At 34.3% G+C, this 20,242-nt stretch overlaps 1 protein-coding gene across 2 annotated transcripts in view; it reads right to left on the bottom strand.

Annotated features, from left to right (window-relative positions):
* Ac76E (adenylate cyclase type 2 Ac76E) overlaps positions 1-20,242 on the bottom strand; it is a 1,046,273-nt gene extending 1,026,031 nt beyond the window's left edge. For both annotated transcript variants that reach the window (XR_011335836.1, XM_069845293.1), the window contains exon 1: positions 20,009-20,242. The gene's annotated coding sequence lies outside the window, so the exon portion shown is untranslated. The remainder of the gene's footprint in view (positions 1-20,008) is intronic.

Here is a 20,242-nt window from a genome sequence, read left to right as displayed (position 1 = left end):
AAAAATATTTTCTTTCTTAGGATATCTACAAGTTTAAATTTAATAATATTCCGAATAGGTTTATCTGAATTTTATACTTTTCTATTCAAATGTATTCTATTTCCCTCTTTCATAATTTTTGATAAATTGCACTGTACTTCTTGCAGTAGGGGAAAGGTCCCTATATTGAACCGTGTCTTAAATTGAAACACTCGGTTATTTCCCAAACTGTCCTACAGACTTCACCACAATCCAAACAGAAGTGTACTGTGTAGCGCAGTGAATGCTGGGTGCAGTTGACCTTGCGTTCGGAGCAATGGTTTCAGCTGTAAGAAGTGTTGTGTGATTATGGTGCTTCTGATATAATATTTGACTCTCCTAGCTAAGCTTGTACGACAAATCAGGTAAGATTGTGATAATCTTAATCTATTGCATGTTGTGAAGTAGTTACATAGCAACAATATCCATGCGTAAACTCTTTCAAGCAACACGTTTCCGTGTTTCACAGTTACTAAAGAATGTAAAATGGCTTTGCCCGTAATTTGAACCACCGTTTGAACCCTATATTGAACTGGTTCAATTTAAGAAACATTGTTATATTTTATGAGCTTCCAACTGTGAATATCTCGTGCAAATAGATATATCTGACAAGTGGTGAATGAGACACCAACACAACCTGTGTGTGTTACATGAGTGCAAAAGGAACGTATGTTTCTCCCATGTTGATCTTCAAAAGGCTGAGATTTAGGATGAACTGAAGACCGGTGCACCACCAGGTGCGATATGCACATGTTCTGAAAGTGGATGGATTACTAGCGAGTTATTTCTTAAGTGGTTTCAACATTTCATCGGCATTGTGAACCCCAGCACTAATAATAAAGTGTTACTTATCCTTGATGGTCATTCCATTCACACCAAGAATGTAGAAGCTATCATTCTTGCTCAGGAAAATGGTATTGTAATGCTTTCTTTGCTCGCACATACAACGCACAGGCTTCAACCACGTGACGTGTCTTTCTTCATACCACAATCAGACTGCAGACAAATGGCTTCGAAGTAACCCGTCTCGAAATATAACTCAGTGTCAGGTATCAGCTTTAATAGGAGAAGCTTATGTTAAAGCTGCTACAGTGGTAAATGCAACGAGTGGATTTGCGAAAACTGGAATTGGGCCACTCGACACAAACAATTTCCAGGACCGCGACTTCGCTCCTACTGCCATCAACCATGAGAATGACCCTAACACAAGTGTTCCAAACTCACCTTCACAAAATCTAGTTCCCTCTTTTCAATCTCGTAGGCCTAACAATACTGAATATATTTCTACGTTCAATTCTCACTGTCCAGAAAAATCTCCAAACATAATTAGGCGTAGGCCTAACACTGTTGCTGAAATATCCCCTATTCCTGAACTTACCAGATCAAGGAAACAAAAAACCACGTCAGTTGCATTCGTCATAAGCAGTCCTTACAGGAATGAGTTGCAGGAAAAGCAAAGCAAGAAGGTAGCAGGTAGGCCTACATCGACACCAAGAAATAAACCGTTAAAGAGAAAGGTCCAATATGGTCAACCAGAAAATGAAGACAAGAAAAATTGTGAATTGTCGGAAATGATGGATATGATCCAGTGCATGAAATATAGGATATGGCTTCACCAAAAATGTTCAAACGTTAGTGCTAAACAGAAAGTGTTTTACTGTGAAGACTGTGGATAATGGACAATTTTACATAACAATGAAAACCTTATATTTGTAATTCATGTTCTAAAAACAAGGTGTTTTTTTATTATTATCTAAAAACTCCAGTTTTGAAGGAAATTGACATTATAATCACAAACTTATTGTGTACTTTTGTTGCTAATTAAATAATAGCTATAAGTATAGGACAAAAATATTTATATTTTATATTAATAAAGATGTTTCTGAATTTAAAAAGATGTGGTTCATTTTAAGATAAGGCTGGTCCAATTTAAAGACCATGTTCCTAATTTGGACCATTTAGCACCTTCCCTGTTTCAATTTTTTATTTAAATAACGACAATATTAATTAGCAATTGTGTTCAGGCTGTGTATAGCCAAAGAGTCTGCAAATGTAATGCATATTTTCCTGATAAATTTGATTTGAGATTATTGCCACAATTTAGTGTTGAAGGCGAAGTGGTTCAATATAGGGGCCTTTCCCCTATTTAAGAACATGAGGATCATTACATTTAATAATATTCCGAATAGGTTTATCTGAATTTTGTACTTTTCTTTTCAAATGTATTCTATTTCCCTCTTTCATAATTTTTGATAAATTACACAGTACTTCTTGCAGTATTTAAGAACATGAGGGTCATTACATTGCAACTCCGACATGACCAGCGCTATGTGCACCGACGTGAAAGATCGGGGCACTTTAGCATATCGTGTTGGGGGTGGATGTCTTACGATGGACCTGGCGTTATAGAACGCATCGATGGCCGGTTTAATGCGGGAACTTACGAGCACATTCTGGAAAATATATTCCTTCCTTCCGCCCGAGAACTTTTTCCCGAAGGAACATTGCTGTTCCAGTAGGATAACCATCCCGTGCACTATGCTGCAAGCATTCAAAGATTGTTTCCAAGAAGACCCGAGGTCGAAATCATTAATTGGCCTCCGAAGTCACCTGATTTGAATGTCATCGAAAATTTATGGGCGGAATTGAAAATAGTCACCTATGCCCACTGACGCCCTCGAAATCGAGACGAATTGTGGGATCAAGTTGTTGACACCTGGAAAGATCTCGCCGAGGATCAGAACTTATTCCACAATCTCGTAATATCTATGCCGGATCGACTTAGAGCTGTAATAGAAGCTGATGGCATGTGGACAAGATTTTAAGTTAACGGGTCTCTTTTTGTTTCATATGATTATTGTTTGAGGAAGAATACTTTTAACTTCCAAGTAAGATTTATTTTTTTACGAGGTTCAGCCCACTTGTAAGACCCAGAAATTGGGCATAAATTATTCCATATTTTTCGACAAATTAGACAGTCGAGGAACTCTGAACAAATTAATTCCACCTCAATTTAAAAAAAAAAGTTTTACCTGGGATCGAACACGAGACGTTTCGGTTATACAGTGAAACCAACACGCTACTATATGAGCTACCGAGGCAAGACAGTGACAGCGGCAGTCCAGAATGTAGATCTCATAGCAGGCATTTGCAATTCGGTACAGAGAAGCAATGATATTTTGTGACTCGAGCTATGGTGTGAAATCGTGGCCTTAAATAGCTGTCTTCTTCGTGATCCTTATTGTGGTCCTTGTAACAATTCTTGTATTATTTTTCATGGTATTTATCGTTACGTCGATATCGAGTGAACCGCGCTGCAGAACTTTAACGTCCGACGACCAAGAATCGTCTCATTCTTTTTAAGGGTAAATGTACATATATAGAATGAAGTTAAATTGAAAAATAATCATAATATGGATATTTAAACACATTTTTGAAAATGGTGGCCGTTCATTTCGATACAGCCTTCAGTTCTTTTATGCATATTATCGCATTATAGACTATTGCATCTAATTCCAATTACCAGTGTCGTCCTTCGTACTAGTAACTCATGTTGAAATAATTTTGTACCTACTCTGTAAAAGAGTACCTTACGTAATGTAAATTCAATCTTCACTTCTGCCCGATCCGCACAGATAAAATTACTCAGACATGCTATCTACTGTCCGTCCAAGTGGTTATGCCACAGGATCGTAGAAAGGGGGAAATCACGTGACAGTTAATTACTTAACGAGGCCCTTTTATTTAATTTATTTTAAACAGTTGTATAATATTACGTAGACGTCCAATTCCTAACAAATTAATGTTTTTAGAAAAGAACTAAGACAGCCCAGCCACTAGCCATTACAGAGAGGCGAGCAGAAGCAGGTGGAGGGAAAATCGGGATTCGACGTAGGCAAACGGACGACAGTACCTGTGCGAAAATGATTCAATATTGAAAGCTCTTTCGTCACTGGAAAACGCGAACATATTTTTGGAATGTACTGTTTCCTATGAGCGTAAGGCTACTATGACTGTATATGCGGTCTTGGATCTGTGTGGAGGATGGTTGAACTTCGTTAGTAGAAGGGGTGGGAGTGAAGTACATTCAAAAACTCAGGTACAATAAGAATTGAAGTAAAAATAAAAATGATGTCCCTGTAGAAGCGCATTCTGTATCGCGTATGTTGCATATGTATGCGCCTTAAGCCCTTATCTGCGGTAGTTCATTACTGATCTGTGTGGTGCATCTTCATTGTGTCTTATTATCCAACAAATCCAACACAACCCTCCCATGCTTGACAGAATTGGATGATGAATGCTGTGAAGGTGTCAAACACGTAATGAGGTACTGTACAGGGCACGTAAATTGTTGAAATTTGTCAGGACATGCATGGACATTTTTATTTAATTTCTATAAAAATAAATTACCGGAGATCTGACTTTTCTAATGCATAGCTTCGTAAGGACGTGTTGTAACAAACAATGATCCTCTCTGTGTGATAATTCCTAAAAGTTTGTCGGTTAGGTCCTGTTAGCCTACACGTGTACATCAAAACATAAATGAAATATAATTTTCTAAATTTGAAGGACATGTTGGTTCAGAAAAATGTGAATACAATTAATTATTATACATAATAAATTTTCAGTCAAATACACTTTTCAATTTGTGAGGTCAGATAATCTGTTACATCACAATATTTAATACGAAGTCACTAATATTTTCGACTTTAAAAAGTCATCTTCAGGTGCATGAGATGCAAACAATTTTTAAAAATAGGTGATAAGTTAATTTAGCAATTAATAACATAGTAAGTAATTCACGTACTGGCATTTACAATTATATAAATTTCGTGCCTCTTGAGGTAAACTGTATATGGTAAAGCTGAACACTGATGCTAGATTCTCGTATGTATATAAGACAAGGAGAAGGCACAGCATGATATTAACCTTATACCATTAAAGGCTAAGTATTCTCATTAGATCGTATCATTAAAATTAAATTTGTACAGTTTGATATTAACTATGTTAAAATGTTAAATATAATGTATATATTTAAAAGAGATGGAGAAGCTATGATGCAAATGCTGTTGGTGGGAGAGCACGCAGTCTAATTCGTCGTGGTAAATGCCATAGTTGTCTGAAAATATTTTAGTTAATAGGTTATTATTAATTTTGAAAAGGTTGTGAAAGCTGATATCAGCATTTCTTAAAGGTTTATTATATTTATACTTACATAGTTGTTCAGTTGTTTGCTTCCAGACAAGGGGGCGTGTTTCACCCGACGTTACATGTTTTAGACTGAGTAATGATGTATGGACAGATAACTAAGAGGGAATGCCAGGAGTGACTATTCGATAACATGTTATTTTGTTAAGTGATATAGGGGATTACGTAGATTTGGTATTTGCTCATTTAATAATGGATTATTAGGGTCTTGATTTTTTACAATAAAAAACTCTTCTGCAGTGTTGATAAGTGTGAATTATTTATTACTTTTAAAATTGTTAAGGTGTTTTGTATACTATTAATTTCGTGGCCTGAATCAATAAGATGAGTAGCAAATTTAGATCTATTCCTGTTATTATGGAAATCTGATTTATGTTCTTTAAATCTAATGTGGAAGTTTCGTTTGGTTTGTCCTATGTATTTTCTATTGCAATTTTTACATTGTAATTGATAAATACCACTATGTGAGAATTTATTCGTTTTGTGCAATTTGTTGGGAATGATGCTATTTATTTTATTGTTAGTTCTGAAAGTGATATGTATAATTTCTTTTTTAAAAAATGAAGTTAAATGATTATTAATTTTTCCAAAATATGTCATTGGGTATCTAATTATATCTCTTTTTGGGTTTGTGGGTTGTAATGTGGTGAAAATTTTATTTTTATTTCCTAGTTTTTTGATTCTATTTCGGATATAGTTTTCAATTGTGTTTCTGTTGAAGCCATTGTTTGTGGCGAGTTGTATTATGTATTTTCTTTCTTTTGTATAAGCTGTTTGACTTAAAGGGGTATTTATTAAGCGGTCAATAAGATATCTAAATTTACATAATTTTTGTGAATATGGGTGGTTAGAAGTTTTATGTATAGTATAATCAACTGAAGTAACTTTTCGGTAAATATTGTAGGTGAGTTTGGATTTATTTACTTTAATAGTTAAATCAAGAAAATTGATTGTTCTTTGTACTTTTTCCTCGTAAGTAAATTTTAGGTTAGGATGTAATTTATTGAATGAAGTAACTAAAGAATCAGAAGATGATGTGCCATTGTGCATGATTAGGGTATCATCTACATATCGGGAATAATTTTTTATGTTATGCTGATTTTGTATGTTGGGGATGTTTTTATTTTCTAAATTTTGTAGAAAGATTTCTGCCATGAGGCCGGATAAAGGGTCACCCATGGCTAAACCTTTAACCTGTTTATATATTTTCTCATTGAAGGTGAAATAATTTTGTTGTAAGGAAGTTTGTAACAGGTTTTCTAGTTGTTTTACTAGAATGGGGTGAAGTTTGAGCTCTAATAGTTTTGTGGTAATAATGTGAATAGTTTCTTCAACGGGGATGTTGGTATAAAGATTTTCAATATCAAGGGAAAGTAGTTTATCTTATTTATTGATTTTTAATTTTCTTAAACGTTGTATTTGTTTAAGAAAATTAAATATCAAGGGAAAATAGTTTATCTTATTTATTGACTTTTAATTTTCTTAAACGTTGTATTTGTTACGACGAATTAGACTGCGTGCTCTCCCACCAACAGCATTTGCATCATAGCTTCTCCATCTCTTTTAAATATATACATTATATTTAACATTTTAACATAGTTAATATCAAACTGTACAAATTTAATTTTAATGATACGATCTAATGAGAATACTTAGCCTTTAATGGTATAAGGTTAATATCATGCTGTGCCTTCTCCTTGTCTTATATACATACGAGAATCTAGCATCAGTGTTCAGCTTTACCATATACAGTTTACCTCAAGAGGCACGAAATTTATATAATTGTAAATGCCAGTACGTGCATTACTTACTATGTTATTAATTGCTAAATTAACTTATCACCTATTTTTAAAAATTGTTTGCATCTCATGCACCTGAAGATGAATTTTTAAAGTCGAAAATATTAGTGACTTCGTATTAAATATTGTGATGTAACAGATTATCTGACCTCACAAATTGAAAAGTGTATTTGACTGAAAATTTATTATATATAATTATTAATTATAATTTTCTAGTTTCAATAAAGAACCAAGCACTTAAAATACATTAACGCTTCTCTTCGGAAATGTTGTAACAAGATAATAACTGAACAAGAAGGAACTTCTTAAAATAAATACGGAAATTCTATTCTAAAACCTTTATTCAATTTTATGGTATTAATAGCAAGTTCTTTAAATGTATAATTTTAGATCAAAATAAAAAGGAAACGTAAATCATTAAAGAACATATAACTTTTAACTGGAACCGCGACGTATTTCAGAATCGAAAACTTGAAGAATAAGAAGAACAACAACAACAACAACAAGACGAAGAAAAAGATTATCATGATGACAATGTAAATCACAGTGGCCACAAATTTCAGGCGTTGTGCTAAAAATATAAAATATATCCAAACTATATTCATCTGATATAATACTGATTTTTTTTTTTAAATTCATGATAATATTTTACTTGTGGTAATTCTAATATATGTTTAGATAAATTTAAATATTCTCTTTCGCAGAACAGTTTTGAATATATGTTTATAAACTTATGCAGTAGTCTTCCTATCAGCATTAAGAATTTATCTATCCTAACATTTAAAGGGAAGATAAAATCTCAACTCAAGCTAAACTCTATGAATTCAATTACATATTGGTCCGATAAGCGTAAATATTTAAAAAGAATATATGTATATTCAGTTTCTATTTATGATGTTAATGAATTTTATATTATATGGTAATGTTTCTTATTTATGACCAGAGCTAGGAAGTTCGTACCAAAGCAGGAGATTTCATTTGAGTACAGCGAGGAGTATAGATATCACCAGCGCCTCGGCCAGCTGCCGCTCGCTATAGATGATACACAGTATGTTCACAAACAAAGCATAGTGGCATTGTGTGGATCTGTATAGAGTCGTGAATAGTTTGAAGAATATTAACTTATATTAATATTTTAGGTTCTGAACAAAATGAGTTATTCTGTTATTATTGTATTATTTACGTAATGTGAATATTATGCATGATTCCAAAAAAGTAAACTCATGTGTTATTAAATAATTATGCAAACAGGAGTGTGTAACACGTTTATTATTTTTCCCGATTATTCTTCGTTAAATGTTGACGTCTCGTGCTGCTATGCATTCAGTTGCGTTACAGTCCAAGTTCAACATCGGAATTACGATACGAACTTCCTACCTGTCATTACAATAGAAACGAAAAAATTTCTTGAAAACAATTACCGGTATTATGAGTTTAATATTATGTCCCACATACAGGATAAACTATTATATTTACAAAGTAGTTGTTCACATGATGATAGTAATAAATACTGTATCATATTTCAGATTTGCTCTAGTAACGTCTTGTGACGTAGAACGAATATTTTCAGAGTACAAATATTGTTTTTTTTTTCTGAACCTAAAAGGAGTAGTCTATTTCCTTTTCATAAAATGAAAATGTTCATTGTTATTTGTTATAATAAGGCTAGAGTCATAATTGTATACTTTGTAAGTTATTTTTATATTTCTGGGTAAATTAATTTAAATTGAGAGTTACGAAATTTATAATAATATAAAATTGTCTATTTATATTATTTTCTTGTTCTTAGGCTGTGGACGATTGGAGCACATGTTTGGTTATCACCCGGTTGTACATGTTAGTCGTTCTGCTTCACTGACACCGAGAGACGCTTTATTACTTTTCACTCGGTAGAGATATAGTCCAAGCTCACACAACTTAACAGTTTTGGTACCAACTTCCTAGCTTTACATATGACGGTACCAATATACTGTATACCAATACTGTAATTTGGCGACTTGAATCCTTCTAATATAACAGGCCATTATGTACCGTATTCTCTCACATTCTGTCAATAATTCAATTCCGGCTTCTTTGATGAGAGATCGTCAGGTAACTAAGCTAAGAGTGGAATCTTTTAAGATGAAAGCCAATTAAATATATACAGGAACATCATTTCATTTTAATTCAATTTTTATTGTACCTGAGTTTTTTAATCTACTTCACTTCCATCCCTTCTACTAATGAAGTTCCAACTGTCCTCCACACAGAACCAAACAGTACTAAGTTAGTGAGTATAGTACATTCCAGAAATATGTTCGCATTTTCCTGTGACGAAAGAGCTTTCAATACTGAATCATATTTTCGCACAGGTACTGTCGTCCGTTTGCCTACGTCGAATCCCGATTTCCCCTCCATCTGCTTCTGCTCGCCCCTCTGTAATGGCTAGTGGCTGGGCTGTCTTAGTTCTTTTCTAAAAACATTAATTTGTTAGGAATTGGACGTCTACGTAATATTATACAACTGTTTAAAATAAATTAAATAAAAGGACCTCGTTAAGTAATTAACTGTCACGTGATTTCCCCCCTTTCTACGATCCTGCGACATAACCACTTGGACGGACAGTAGATAGCATGTCTGAGTAATTTTATCTGTGCGGATCGGGCAGAAGTGAAGATAGAATTTACAGTACGTAAGGTACTCTTTTATAGAGTAGGTACAGAATTATTTCAACATGAGTTACTAGTACGAATAACGAAACTGGTAATTGGAATTAGATGCAATAGTCTATAGTGCGATAATATGCACAAAAGAACTGAAGGCTGTATCGAAATGAACGGCTACCATTTTCAAAAATGTGTTTAAATATCCATATTATGATTATTTTTCAATTTAACTTCATTCTATATATTGTACGCTAATGTGCTGTAGACAGTATAATATACATTGCATAATGAATACGTTCGCATGGATAACTCAGTTCGTGAGTAAAAACACTTATTGTTAATACAGTACTGTATTTTCATTAAACAAAAACCTAATGAAAATTATCAAACTCAAAATTGCGATATTTCCTAGTTTACATAAATGGATGTACTACTTTTCTTCCCTCCTATACCTAGTAAAGTGATTTATTTGTATTTTACGCAGTATCATCGAACTCCAGTCGTGGATGGGGTAGCAAACGGTGTTTCCGGTTCTCAACCGTTAATCCAAAGGTATAGCCAGGTTAATATTAGAAATGTTAGTAAAAATAAAATTATGTCCTTGTAGTATTTCATTGCTATTGGTATAATACGTCATCAAATCTTTTTTTTACGCAAGAACCTGTATTATTATAAAATAACAATAAATTTGCTGCCCTTGATTTGCAAACTAATGTGACATAATTTTTTATTCAACTGCCACTTTCCTCAAAAACGTTGAGTAACACGTTTGCGTGAAACTCGACAAAGATCAATAGCATGTAAATAATTTCATAGTGGCAGGTTGACAAGGCAGGAAAGGACGGAGCATTTCATTATACGCTGCCGAGCTCCATTCACATTTTCCCAGTTCTGTACAGTACGATAAGTGAGAGCTTTAAAAATGTATCACGCTACTCCTCGTACAACGACCCAGAAGCCTTGCCCTAATTACATCAAATGAAAGTGATTATTAAAGAATCAATGATCAGACAATACATTTTATTTCGCTACGAATGAACAGGGCAGATAAAATTATATTTTCAGTTTCACAGTCGGTTTTCTTTTCAATTTTACTTCAAAGTTTTTGACTGTCTCGACCACACTACAGAATTTTTGTTACACAGTATTTTATGCAGATCATTCAAAATACAGAGTGTTTCCGAGGTAGTGTTACAAACTTTCAGGGATGATGGCGAAGAGCACATGTATCAATTTGAAATAAGGAACCCTGGTCCGGAAATGACCGAGTCGAAAGTTACAAGCAAAAATAGTTGTGTGGAAATGAAATAATTTTATTCTTCTGTACACCTTATTTATGTGCATTTATCTGTACATCTTACACTGTATTCATCTGACGTTGTTTACGTTATCTACTTACAGTATTCCATTCAGTGCGCTGTCTGAGGGATGGGGACTACTTTAAAGCAATGCAGATAGCGTAATGTGTAACGGACATGGTCGGTCCTGATATGCACGTCTGTAAACAGCAGTGTATGTGTACAAGTTGCAGTGTCCAGTCGATCAGTCCTAGTGAAATGGAGGAGTGCACGATAGCGGAATAAGCAGACCTGATTTTCGAATACGGATGAGCCAATGGGAACAGTAGACAAGCTCACAGATTGTATCGGGACAGGTACCCACGTAGGAGACATCCGGTCCATACCATCTTTCCACGACTGTTCCAAAGGTTAAGGGATGGAGGGCACGTGGTGCCAAATTAAAATTCCATTTCCACACAACTATTTTTGCTTATAACTTTCGACTCAGTCATTTCCGGAAAATTGATACATGTGCCCTTCGCCATCATCCCTGAAAGTTTGTAACACCACCTCGGAAACACCCTATATATTTATTTCCCTATTTTTAAATGCTGTATATTCTATGACTCTCTCATCGCAAATACAGGGTTTCCGAGAATGAATGGTGGGGTCTTACGAGTTCACTGTGAAGCATGTATTATGTGTAATGGATTTAAAGTGCTTGTAATTAGTTCAGTAATTTCGTTTCCTGGCACAATTTTTGTTGCAACTCTTACCTTCCACCCATACTTGTAAACACTTCACCTTTGTAACCACGATATCAATCGCATTATACGAAATCTAAACTGCAAACTCATTGATCAACAATGAACAGAATGCAAATCTAGCTTTCAGGTAAAGCACCCTGTGAAGCAGACTTGAATAATTTAAAGGGAAAAATTGTTCCGGGGCCGGGTATCGATCCCGGGACCTTCGGCTGAGCGCCTAGGTAGCTCAGTCGGTAGAACGTTGGCGCGCTCAGCCAAAGGTCTCGGGATCGATACTCGGCCTCGGAACATTTTTTTTTTTTTCCTTTAAATTAGTCAATGAACAGAATATTTCAAAACGATTATGAATTCGTGAAAGATCCATTTTTGAAATTCCAAATATGCAACCAAATCAGAAATATATTATAAGTAGAAGGCGGAAAAATGTGCGTTACCACGCGATACAGGTTAGTTTGATCTGAAGTATGGATGACGTCACAGGTACAAGCGCAATAATATAAGTGTATTACGAGAGGGTGGCAGTACAAGTAGGACCAAACAAATGATCTTCACTGTCAACTTCTAGTCGTATGAGAAAGAAAGCCAGGTGTTTACAATATTGTTTATTGCCTTTGTGCAGGTGGTAGTGTTGTGTAAAAGTGATTTAAAATACCTAAGTCGAATGATTTGGAATTAAACAGTCTAAGAAATAAATACGAAAGAGAGATTTTGATTCCGGAAGGGGGAAATATTTTCTGTGCCGTGCACAAATGTGAAATTAAAACACGTAGGAAATATTACATTGAGCGGTATTGTAACAGCAAGAAACATACTGAAAACGTACAAAGGTCTTCGACATCAAATAATGAAAAACATCACGATCTGAATTTAATCTGGATTTATATAATATGATTTCTGCAAACATTCCGTTCAAGAAACTTGATAATCCACATTTTAGAAGTGAAAAGGTGAAAGAAAAATTCTGCAAAAAAAAATACCGGTTATACAGCTAGGTGTAACATTTTGAGTGAAGGAAAAAACGAAATACTACCATAGTCTACTATATACAGTCGCGAAGCTTGAGGTGTTTTTTTTTTTTTTTCAAATCTCGTGATAAAGCGCTCCAAGCGGTTAGCAACTAGAAACAATAGACTGTCCATGGTCGACTTAGGACTGTGTCGTATTTCTATCGAGTGCTAGCTCGTTGCGTATTTCACATTGATGTTTGTGAAATGTTCGTTATTGGTTATAATGAAAATGTTAATGGCTAAAATATAATATTTGGAATAATAATATGGGACAAGGAGGAGACGTTTGTAGTGCTATAAATTGTAGCAACAGTAAGAGAAAGAGGCCAGAGTTATCCTTTTTCCGATTTCCGAAAGATTCAGAAAGGTTCCTGGGTTTCCACAAGAATGCTGTGCAGAAACAAAACTGTTAATCTGAAGTTCTTTGTGATTGTTAGAATACATTATATCTTTAAATTTCATAATGAAATGTTTCACTTTAACCGAAAGGACATTAGATACCGGTCAAAGTTCTGTCACTTAAGCTGCTAAATTTCCAGAGAAATAAAGGTTAGGTCTACTTTTTTTTTTCAGATGATATATTTTTATGTGTTATTTTACTAAATACGTAGAAAAATTAAGTTTGTTTTAATGAACTTTACTGATCACGTTTTATTTTCAATTCTAGTGGGATTATTATTGCTTAGGCCTAATTTTTTCTTCAAAGGATATGTTTTTAATTATAGCTGTTAATTTTGTTGTTATTTTTATTTGTTGCTTTAACTAGAGACGTAGAAAAAGTCTGTTACAATAAAATGTATTGATCACGTTTTATTTCCAATTCTGGTGTGATTATTATTGCTTAACCTCATCCCATTTTGTTAACTACATAAGCCTACACTACAAGTACCGGTACACGTAAGTTACTCCATTAATTCATATTTCCATTATTATTATTATAGTTGTAAAGAGAAATGCAAATTAATATTTATTGGTTTCAATTCATAGTTAATTATCGCTATAATCTTGAATGAGTGAAGCTATTATAGTAAATTTCAGTTCGTTTTGCACAAACAAAAATTATATTAACTTATTTCTTGCAGGTATCTTCGAGTTTGTGGTGGAATTTAATATACTCCATTAAAATAATAAATTAATTTTATGTATTTAATATTTCAATAATGGAAGGAAAGTGATAATTTTTCCAAAAGAACACGACAACGAAAATGTAACATATTTTGTCGGCTGCTAGGAGAGAGATCTGCGATGATGGGGCGATAGTAGCGATCCTAGTGGTGGGCAACTACCCCTGTTCGCATTTTTACTACATATTGAGCTTCGCGACTGTATATAGTAGACTGTGATACTACGGCGCTTTTTTCATTTGCACCTCTAACATCTTGTGACACGGAAAGAAGCTTTTCGATGTTGAAAAACGTTTGAGAGAGAGAGAGAGAGACGTAGAACCTTCTCTTTCGATAATTTACGGATGTATATTGTGGTTCAGTGTAATGCATTCTTTAACCATCCAGGCGGTGGCAGTTAACATTTGAGGTAAGTTTTTAAATCATCATAACTATATTACAACTTCATTCCAGTATTTACAGATCGATTAAATGGAGTGATGAGGTTCTCATTACCATTGCCGCTGTTTACGTGAGTGAATGATAACAGTATAGTCCGTTGACACTGAACTTAAGGCATAACGCACATTTTTCCGCCCTTTAATTATAAGCCTGTGTGTAAATAATTGCGTTTATACTACTTTCGTCGTGACAAAAATTATGGAAACATTACTTACTTATGTCTTCATAATAATTTATTCTTCAATAATTCAGTAAGCTTCATTATAAAAAAATCTGTAGTTCCTATTTTGTCTACCTTGATTTCACTCCCTGTTAAACTGCTTGAAGTTGGCTACATACAAATCCGCGAAAATCACTCTGCTATAGTTGACGACGCTAAAATACAGGATTACTCAATTCCTACTTTCTCAGGCAATGAAGAATCAAAATTGGCTGTGGCAGAGGGAACATTTGCCCACCCCACTGTGTGGCACAGTCACAGTTACAGTTCCATGGACTGCAAAAAAAAACTAAAAAAAACTGTATGATATCAAGTTTAAAACTGTACGATAGCAAGTTTAGTTGTGCAGATAGAAAAACTGAATATATCAATAATAATGTCTTGGCTCCGTGGTGCAAAGACCTTCTCACTGACGCTGACGATCTTAACAAAGTGAATTTTGTAGGCAATTCTATCGCTACAGCAATCACAAATCAATTAAATTCCTTCCTCTCATTGTCAGATATTTCAAACCTGAAAGTGGGATACATCTAAAGTTGTAAAATTTCTGTTCTGTCGAAAGTGAGACGTCAGCTGTTTTATCACAGCGTGTACAACATGTTGTGCAGGCCCATTATTTGTAGTCAAAATGTGTGTGTCTTTCAATTGATAATACGAAAAACATGTTTGGTGATGTTAAGAGAGGAGATAGTAAAGAAAACGTTTTCAGCAAAGTAGAAGCAGGTCTGAAAAAGTCTCTTGTAGGGATAGTTGAATGTCACATATAATTCACAGCAGTGGTAAGATACCAATCGATGCAGAAAACATTGTGTGTAAAATTGGTATTTCCATAAAGGCTGCATACTCTTATACTATAATGGAATGGCTTAAGGAATTTTGTGAATTAGTGAATGTTGAATATCAGAAAGTGCTGGGTTACAGCAGTACAAGATGGATAGGGTTATTGCCTGCATTCGAAAGGATTGTGAAATTATATCCTGCTTTAAAGTCCTTTTGTGCGAGATCGTGCGTATTTGCTTGGTTTCCGCACAAAACCAATCCGTGGAAAGTCTAAAATTCCACATTCAGTATTCCCAACCTAACACACATAACAATTTCCCTCTTCTTACCGCTTAAGTGACATATTGATTTTACTGCTTTAGGCTTTTAACATATTATTTTTAGAGACGTGAAATATAGTAATAATTATAAATTGGAAACTTACCACTGCAATTTCACCTAAATTGCACTCTTAATTATTGTTTTTTAAATATTTGCAAAAATTAAGTAAACTCTACAACTCCACTAAAGTTACTGCATTCGTGATGCAAGTAACATTAAGGAAGCCGTGAAAAAATCAACAAGATTCCAGACTCATCATAGACTGGGGAAAAAAAAGACAGACGTATATCACGGCCTGCTGGAGTATAGTAAACACAGAAAACATTTTAAAGCAACAGCAACAATGTTGAAGATAGATATTTTTGTTTTGCAAATTTGCCGTCATTGAACAGAAACCAAGATGGAGATTTCATTGCAACTAATTACAAATTCCTCTTTCAGGTATGTAATAAACGATATTCGCACAAAATAATGTACGATACACGAGCGGTATGTTTTCTTTCAATTCTCGGAAATTAAAAAAGCTCAACTACGTTTCGCTTTTTCAAACTTTTCCTCGAACATGAAAACTTCAACATACCGCTCTTGTAAGGTATATTACTATTTCCTGCCAGAATCAGTGTGTGCTCTATTGCTTTGCAATCACTTTTCAATAACAAGCAATCAGAATTATGGCTATGGTTTGTGCACAGCCAGCTAAATATATTTCAAACAAGCATCGTAGAAATTGAAAAGTAGAATATTTGTTTCGCAGAGGCTTCAAATTGTTATGAACTACTTGTATCAAATATGTAAAAAATAGGAGAGATAATTTCTTGAGTCTCCAAGTTAAATCCAAGTTATTGAAACTATACGAGTGTGGCCGACCAGCTCAAGATAGATTTTATTCATTTGTAAATATATTCTACAGGGACATCATTTTATTTTTACTAACATTTTTAATATTAACCTGTCTATATCTTTGGATTAAAGGTCTAGAACCGGAAACACCGCTTGCTACCCCTTCCAAGACTGGAGTTCGATGATACTGGCGTAAAATACAAATCTCTTTACTAGGTATAGGAGGGAAGAAAAATAGTTCATCCATTTATGTAAACTAAGAAATATCGCAATTCTGAGTTTGATCATTTTCATTAGGTTTTTGTTTAATCAAAATACAGTACTGTATTAACACTTAGTGTTCTTACTCACGAATTGAGCTATCCATGTGGACGTATTCATCATGCAGTGTATATTATACCGTCTACAGCACATTAGCGTACACTATAGAGAATGAAGTTAAACTGAAAAATAATTATAATATGGATATTTAAACACATTTTTGAAAATGGTGGCTGTTCATTTCGATACAGGCTTCAGTTCTTTTGTGCATATTATCGCACAATAGACTATTGTACCTAATTCCAATTACCAGTTTCGTCCTTCATACTAGTAACTCATGTTGAAATAATTCTATACCTACTCTTTAAAAGGTACCTTACGTACTACGTACTGTATATTTAATCTTCACCTCTGCGCGATCCGAAAAGATAAAATTACTCAGAAATGCTATCTACTGTCCGTTCAAGTGGTTTTGCCGTAGGATCGTAGAAAGGGGGAAATCACGTGATAGTTAATTACTTAACGAGGCCCTTTTATTTAAGTTATTTTAAACAGTTGTATAATATTACGTAGACGTCCAATTCCTAACAGAAATTAATGTTCTCAGAAAAGAGCTAAGACAGCCCACCTACTAGACTTTACAGAGGGGCGAACAGAAGCAGGTGGGGGAAACCAGGATGCGACGTAGGCAAACGGACGACAGTACCTGTGCGAAAATATGATTCAATATTGAAAGCTGTTTCGTCACTGGAAAACGCGAACATATTTCTGGAACGTACTATACTCACTAACTCAGTACTGCATACGCGGCCTCCGTTCTGTGTGAAGAACGGTTGGAAGTTTACTAGTAGAGGGGGTGGGAGTGAAGTACATTAAAAAATTCAGGTACAATAAAAATTGAAGTAAAAATAAAATGATATCCCTGTATAATGTAGCACAATATGATTATCTAGTTTTGTGGAATCAGAAATTTCCACATGGCACCAACTTTCATTGATCTACTTTGAAATCAGAACCACAATGGTCAGATGTGGGAGCCAATATTTCAACAATCCAAGGTACAGGTAATGTAGAAGTTGACAGTTCGCTCTTGTTTGATGAATTTTGTAGCAGAAAATTATGTAAATGGAATGCTAACAATTTAGCAGTACAGGATAAGTGGGTGGCAATTTTCAAAGTACCTAATGAAGGAGAAAAACCTTACCAGAGTAGTCCTCCTTACAGAATATTACAGATTACAGAATATATCCTTTGCCTTCCAGGCTCAAATGCACCCATAGAACGTTTTTCTTTATGAATAACTATTGGTCATGTGAAAATACAAATATTTTGGAATCTACCATTGTAAATGCTTTAATGCTGCAATGTAATTTCAGTTTCTCATGCACGGAAATGCATGACAGATTGTTGAGTCACAGAAAAATTTGAGGAAAGAGTCATTCGAGTGACAAATATGTAAGTAAGCAAACATGAATGAGGTTTGTTCTATGTATGAAAGATTTGTGAAAAAAGTAAAGTTGTTTTGAATGTAACAGTGTTCTTTCTTTTGTTAACTGTTTGGTACCAGTTTTCCATAACTTATCATTATCTTTGAACTACAATTTCCTTACAAAAATGTCCCGTATTTTCAACAAATTAAAATTTACTGTATATATGGCAGGCTTAACATTACTTTCATAAGTTAGTCTAGTATACACGATATTTCAACGTAATTTTCTCGAGACATTAAATACATAGTAAGTACAAGCTTGATTCATTCATCTGATTAACGCAACAGCTTTTTATTCTCAAGGACAAGTAAATTTATAATGACAATATGTTTGAGAAACGTTACAAAGATAAATAGGTATACTCTAGTGAAATCAAGCACATACATAAAGTAAACTAAAATATTTTTGCGGGAAATATTTAAATACTCCTTTCTGTAATAATGTCATTAAGCCTAGGTTATAAAATATTCCACACTTTTTTATCTTATAGACATTAAACATATAAATCTTGCAGAAAATAGGAAAGACTGGAGAAAGTTGGCTTTGTAGTGAAAGACCTGCCCTTGGGCAGAACACTAAATGAATGTATGAAACATTTTTTTAAGTTTGTGCTTTTGTTCGTATAAAGTCAGAATGGAAAATATTTAAGCTCCACCAAACTACAGTTTCATTGTAACATTGTAGCGTCTCCATGGCTTGTTAATTTGAATTCGAGACTCAGGACTAGTATTATCACCGCGCTCTCATGCTTAACATTCGGCAGGTCTTTGAAATTTAATTGTATTATTGTTTTCAATTTCTTGTGACGCCGCTCCAATCACTCGCCTCAATTTCAATATTGCAACCAATAAGCTGCTTTTATTATTAAATGACACCTACTTGTCTAATCCACGTGGACTAAAACCGAGGTTGCAATGTCTTGTGCTGAGGAGAACATTAAGGTATGTGATTAAAATTATTGTTAAGAGTTAAGAATGTCAACGTACTCGTATATGAAATAATAATAATAATAATAATAATAATAATAATAATAATAATAATAATAATAATAATAATAATAATAGCCATTTAACAATATAACAAAGTAGTGCTTATTCTTATCGAGGAAGTAGACATGACAACGTGACACTTAGAGTGAAACCTACAGAGCAACAATCGGTCGGCAAAATTATGTTTAAAAGCACACAGCACGTTATTGTATGATGCCGACATGTTAAGCTTGAGGCCGTGGCGATAATAACAGTTTCCGCAGAACCACAGTTTTTTGCATTTCATAATTGACGTTTGATTTAATTTTTATCATGCGTACTAACATAACACAGTGACATCTAGAAAGTCAATTCCTTGTAGTTGAAGTTCAAGGTCAACTTACGGAGAGTTAAAACTTTTTATGTTGCATCGAAGTTCGTCGTACCACGTGTAAAGTACCGGTATTTTGAAAACATCATAGACAACATGCAACGGAAAAAGAAACAGTGGGCGTTCCTTGTTAAAAATAAATAAAAAGCTGTTTCGATCCAACAGTATAGACATGTGCTGACGGAACTCATGTTTATGTGCAATAATGCAAAAGTTTTATCGCTGTAACGTTATGCAAAATGATTTAATGGTTTAATACATACATACATATTATCAGACGTTTGAATTTTTTATTCTACAACAATAAAATCAAATACACGCGTAATAACAATTTGACGTTATTGCAAGCAGGTAATGACAGGATAAAAATATTGACGTTGTTTCTCAGCTAGACTACATTATATAAATGCCAACTCGGGGAGAGCTCAGTCTAAAATGGGTTACTTACTCTATTTATAAGATGTTTGATTCGCGTCCGAATAAGAGACGATGTCGGGAGATTTCCGTCTGAAGTTTGTGCGAACGTTTGTCGCAAGTCCTCACACCTTTACAAACACCGCGCAACTGGTGGCACGCGCCCGCCGAAACAGCAGTAGTTCACTATTCAGTCTGGAAGAGAGCGCCAATATCCTGCTCTGAATAGAGCTGATGTAAACACAATAATTCCGAACCTCCTAAACGC

Source organism: Periplaneta americana, chromosome 14 (assembly GCF_040183065.1).
Source record: "Periplaneta americana isolate PAMFEO1 chromosome 14, P.americana_PAMFEO1_priV1, whole genome shotgun sequence".
Classification (NCBI taxonomy): Eukaryota; Metazoa; Arthropoda; class Insecta; order Blattodea; family Blattidae; genus Periplaneta; species Periplaneta americana.
This window is presented reverse-complemented; position numbering and strand designations above follow the sequence as displayed.